Source organism: Peromyscus eremicus, chromosome 1, assembly GCF_949786415.1.
Source record: "Peromyscus eremicus chromosome 1, PerEre_H2_v1, whole genome shotgun sequence".
NCBI lineage: Eukaryota > Metazoa > Chordata > Mammalia > Rodentia > Cricetidae > Peromyscus > Peromyscus eremicus.
The window spans coordinates 159,146,037-159,152,036 of record NC_081416.1 but is presented as its reverse complement, the minus strand read 5'-3'; positions in this window follow the sequence as shown (position 1 = coordinate 159,152,036).

The window sequence follows — 6,000 nt, the reverse complement described above, 5'->3', positions numbered from 1 at the left end:
GATGCCAGCTCCCTTCAGAGCCATGGGAGTGGAGAGAATCACCTGTGGAGTCCTTTCCAGGTTAGTTCCAGCGTCCTTTGGCTACCTGCCCGACCCAGACAGTGTCCCTGGGCTTGAACAAGGGGAAACTGGTGGTGGACTCAGAGGTCGGTTGTGTCTCAGAAAGTTCAGTGAGTAGCCTGGATGGAGGCCTGGAGGGCCTGTAGTGACTTGAGACAGGCGTGGTTAGACAGTTCTGATAACTGCTGGTCTCTGAGCCTGGGCAGCAGTGTGTGTGTGTGTGTGTGTGTGTGTGTGTGTGTGTGTGTGTGTGTGTGTGTGTCTTCCAAACATAATCTCATAGGAGGTAAATCCCACCCTATATGGGGTGCAGTGGCCTGAAGGAGGCAAAGGAAGGAGTTATACCCACCCTTCGCTGGACTCGGATGAGAGTTTTGTTAGAGTTTCTTTTAATGTCCTGTTTATGCTTGTTACCTGCCAGAAACTCTGAGGTCTATATGCACAATGAAGTTTTTTTTTTTCTTTTTTTTTTAAATCAATGTTTAAAGCTTTAGCTATTGAGAAGTTTTGGCTGTGAAAGCCAGACACTGTCAGACTCCATTGCTAGGGGGGGCCAAGTCAGGGGACCAGTTTCTGGAGGAGCTTTTTAGCTCCTGTTTGAACAGTTTCATTCTGGGAAGTGACTGTTTCTACCCACCTGGCAAGTGCCTGTTTCATCTCCTGACAGGCTGGATCTTGGTGAAGTCACTTTCCCAGAGTTTGTCAAGGTGCTGGTCTCTCATTTGGACCCCTTCCTCGGTAAAGGCTCTCTGTTTTGGATTTTTTTTTTTTTTTTTTTTTTTTTTTTTTTTTTTTTTTTGGTTTTTCGAGACAGGGTTTCTCTGTGTAGCTTTGCGCCTCTCCTGGGACTCACTTGGTAGCCCAAGCTGGCCTCGAACTCACAGAGATCCGCCTGGCTCTGCCTCCCGAGTGCTGGGATTAAAGGCGTGCGCCACCACCGCCCGGCTGTTTTGGATTTTTTTGAGCACAAACCTGGCATCTGGCTGAGACATCCTGGGCTAGGCTGTCCAGTTTAGGTATAACATACCTTGGTCTGAGCAACTCAGAAAGTTTTGTGGACCCCAGATGAATATCCTGCTGAAGGTCAGTTACCAGAGTCCTGCAGGTTGTTTCTGGGAGAATGATCTTCCCGCTGGTGTCCTCCACCAACCTGTGGGTTTGAGCTGTCTATTTTTCTTTACCAGGGAGTCTCAGGCAGAACTGGGGTGTGGTATGTCATCAGAATATCAATAAGCCCCACTGCTTTAGTGGAGAACAACAATTTGGGGGTGAAGTCAAATAGCATCTAGACAGGCCAAGGTTTTTTAGCGTCTCTTCCCCATGGTGAGAAGCCCTCTTTCTCTACAGATCATACTGTGGACATGTCCAGTACTAAAAGCATACAGACCGACAGTCCACGTATATGTCGGTGGACTTGCCTTCCCCCATCTGAGAGCCTGGGTCGGATCAATCGGTTCTGCTCTCTGGGCTGAGGCACCTGGTTTGGACCCAAACCAGTTTGGTTAAAATAATTACTGCAGTTCCCACATTCCCTGGCTTTATCTTTCACCTCATGACAGTCATGGCTGAGCACCTATACCATCAGGTAAGAGTGCTGTGGAATAATCTTTTTGTGCATTGTAAATATGTATTACTCTCATTGGTTAATAAAGAGCTGACTGGCCGGGCGGTGGTGGCACACGCCTTTAATCCCAGCACTCAGGAGGCAGAGGCAGGCGGATCTCTGTGAGTTCGAGGCCAGCCTGGACTACAAAGCGAGTTCCAGGAAAGGCGCAAAGCTACACAGAGAAACCCTGTCTTGAAAAACCAAAATAAATAAATAAATAAATAAATAAATAAATAAATAAAATAAAGAGCTGATTGGCCGATGGCTAGGCAGGATTTTTGGGGCAGAGAGAATCCTGGGAAGAAGAAGGGTGGGGTCTCAGGAGTCACCAGCCAGACGTGGAAGAAGCAGCTTGGGAAGTTCATCGATGAGGTAAAGGAGCTTCAGGGCAGCACATGGGTTAATAGAAATGGGTTAATTTAAGTTGTGAGAGCTGGCTGGAGACAAGCCTAAGCTATCTGCCGACTTTTCATAATTAATAAGAAGTCTTCGTGTGTTTATTTAGGGAGCGACGGACAGGACAGAGCTGATTGGCTGTCTAGATGGAAAACTCCACCTACACAAGAGGGTAGTCAAGTTGATGGTGGTGGGTTCCTCAACTGGACTGGAGGGTAGGCCAGAAGTAGGGCCTGGTACTGGGTCACATACTAGACAGCCAATGTTCTAGTGTCCCTCAGAGGAGGGCTTCAACTATGTCTATAAGTGTGCTGGGGTACAGAGGCCTTCCTATTGCCACAAACTCTGGTATCCATAGCAATATCCAGGTGCATCTAGGAACTCTTTTTTTTTTTTTTTTTTTTTTTTTTTTTCAAGACAGGGTTTCTCTGTATAGCTTTAGAGCCTGTCCTAGATCTCACTCTGTAGACCAGGTTGGCCTTGAGCTCACAGAGATCCGCCTGGCTCTGCCACCCGAGTGCTGAAATTAAAGATGTCCACCACCACTGCCTGGCCCCTAGGAACTCTTGAACCTCTCCGTCTTTGGAGTTGGGATCTGAAGGATGGCAGCAATCCTACTCTGAGACAGGATCCTTGCGCCTCCTCTCTCCCCTCAGCTGGTAGCTAAGACAGGTAGACTTCTACAAAGTTGGGCTTTTTTTTTAAAAAATTATTTTTTTTATTTTATTTGCATTGGTGCTTTTGCCTTCATTATGTCTATGTGAAGGTGTCAGATCTTGGAGTTACAGACAGTTGTCAGCTGCCATGTGGGTGCTGGGAATTGAACCTGTGTCCTCTGGAAGAGCAGTCAGTGCTCTTAACTGCTGAGCCATCTCTCCAGCCCCGTTTTTTTTATTTTATTTTTTATTTTTTATTTTTTTTAATTTCTTTGGAGCTGAGGACCGAACCCAGGACCTTGTGCTTGCTAGTCAAACACTCTACCACTGAGCTAAATCCCCAAACCCTCAAGTTGGGCTTTTTTAGCCAACATTTCGTAGCCCAGGTCTGTAACTCTTGCAGCAGTCCCTCGGTGGCTTTTTTACAATCTGTTTTCCCAGGAAAGCTCTGACAGAAGGGCAGAGGGTCAGCATTTAGTGTCTTTAAGTCCTGGGACAGTCTGGTCCAGGAATATTGCCCTCTAACTTCCCGCTGGGTCTGCACATTTGAAAGCACAGATGGGTTGACTCTCCTCTGCCAATGGGAGGCTGAAGAATGCATCTTTCACGTCCAAGACAGTGCACACCTGTTTCTCCTGAAGACTCTGACTCATGAGCATCGGAGGTCCCAGGTGTCTTCATAGACAGGAGAACTATACTCCAGGGTGACTGGCAGGGCACCAGGATGCCTGTCCCTTCAAACCAGGCAATATGGACTGCAATTTCCCCTTTTCTTTCCAGGGCCACTGGGTATTGTTTAATCTGGATTGAGGGGACTAAGATGGTTACTTGAACAATTTTAGGAGCTTGGTATTGGGCCAGTCCTGGGGGCTGGTTTCTGTCCATACACCAGGGAACCTTTGCTGTCAATCTGAGAGACAGTCTAACGTATCCTCTGATTGGAGGCAGAACTTCCGGTTAGGAGATAGTCTTCTGACAGAGGGTGAGACCCAAAATTTTGCTGGGTATCTGTAAGTCTAACTGTGTTTCACCAGAGAAGGTGACAGTGGGTCTCAGTTTATGCAAAGGGTCTGGTCCCCATCGGTTCTCTGTTGTTAGACACCTTTGAGCCTCCCCCAGCACCTGGGACCTACTTCTGCCTTTAAATTATAGTTTTTAGCTTTTATAACTTTTTTCTAATATCTAGGACTGAATGGGTGACAAAGGAAATCTTTTTAGCAGCTGTCTTTAATCCTTTAGAAAGGACCTAGCGAACATGGTTTAAAGTCAGTGTTGAACAGAAAGGGAAATCCATTCTGTCCAAGCTGCAATCCTCCTGCTCAACCCAGGGGCAGGTTTTTTTTTTTATTTGTTTGTTTTTACTTTTTTCAGAGAATAGTGGGTTCTGAGTTTTCCAATTATACAGATCATTGGTTTAAAAAAAGACATAAATCATGAAAAAGAAAGGCATGGAACTTTTTCTTTTCCTTAGGGCTCTGCCCAGAGGAACTTTCCCTCTTCCCTGGGGCTGCTTAAAGCGGGCACAGAGTAGAGAGAATGCTCACCTAGGGGGACTATTTCCCCCTCCCTGTGTGTGCTCAGCTCAGATGGGAGGGGCCCTGGATGAGAGGCCCGGCCCCTCCCTGCCTCCTCACAGGGACCAACCCTGACCCTGAGCAGGAGTCAAGCAACTAAAAAGCAAAACAAGCAAATGCTCCTGCTCCCAGAGAGGGACGGGTTTTTTTTTGGTTTCTCTGGGTGATATGGCAAAGTCAAAAGAATTTGGATCCCCAGTGGGATAGGGTACAGGTCTTAAGCCAGATGGGGGGAGGGTCTCAGACCAGAGAAAGCCATTGGTGAATACAGGAAAACAAAATTGAAACACACACACACACACACACACACACACACACACACACACACACACAGAGACAGAGACAGAGACAGAAAGAATAAAAATAACTAGGGGTGGCCACCGCATAGTCACACGCCTGAACAGGCAGAGGGATCCAGTGACACCTCACATGGATCCCGGACACTGGATCAGCTGCTGTGTCCAGCCTCGACTATGTGTCAAAATAGAAGACGCCTGAACCAGACTTACCTTGGAGGTGACAGACCAGATGACTTCCTCCTTTGTTTGCTTTGGGGGTGAAGGTGTCAGGCCCCTCTGAAGCTTTAGGCAGCATCTGATCAAAGGGAGCTGGGGACCTGGAACATCTCAGGTTGCATGCCCCTAGGAGTTCCCTGACCACCACATTCTTCCTCCTTTCAAAGGGCTCTGAGACCCCCAGTGTCTTGAGGTCTGGTCTCTGGGATCTCAGTGGGGCCTCCAGAAATGTGGGGTATTCACCAGAGAAGACTGCTCAGACACGGGTTTAAGCCAATAGAAAGCTGGGTGTTCGGGATCCCAGTATAGCACTGACCCTTTCTCAGGGTGAGTTTTCAAGCACCAAAACCATGTCCTGTGTTGACATACTTAAGTTAACAAGAACCAGAACTACAGAAGCCAATAGGCAAGGTTAGTACATTGAGAGACTCTCCCAGAACTTTGGACTGTGAGGAATTTGGCCTTTGTTTTATTTTGGCAGGTGGTGCTATGTGCTGAGTTTTACAAACTGAATAGCACTTCCATCATGGAGTCAGCTGTGCTAAGTCTGGGGGCCTTCTAAGGTCTGGGGCCTTGTTACAACTACATAGAATAGGCTGTTCTCAAATTCATTGAGATCCACCTACTTCTGCCCCCTGAGTGTGCCACGATGCCGGGCTTTGGTGTATGTTGTCATTCCTAGCCACTTTACGGCTACATGACTGCGCATGCGCTGTCCAGCAGTCAGGCAAAATGCTTAGCCACCCCAGGGCCTTACAGCCTACCTATTCCGTGGGCCTCGTGGTCACAGAATTTGTGCACAGTATTATCATGTAGTCCATGAGCATGCACGGCATAGCCACACAAGCCCATATGCGCATGCGCGAGGCGACCCATCAAAGCAGGCTCCACCCGCTCCCCGACCCTCTCCACACTATTCATTTCTGGTAGGCCTGTTCACATTCCCTACACTTTCCCCTCGTAATAAAACTCTTAGAATGGTTACCTTGTACCTTGTGTTTTCTCTCGCCCGGTAAACAGCGCCTGTCAAAGACACCAGACCTCACCACTCAGGGAGGGCACCTTGTATACGAGCTTTAGCAGCTGCTGAGCTCCTCATTCGGGAATCAAGGAAACGAACCTTTGGGTCACCCACCGCCGTCTTCTCCCCCCACAGCCTGCCCCATCTCTTAACTTACAAAGTCTTACAAACT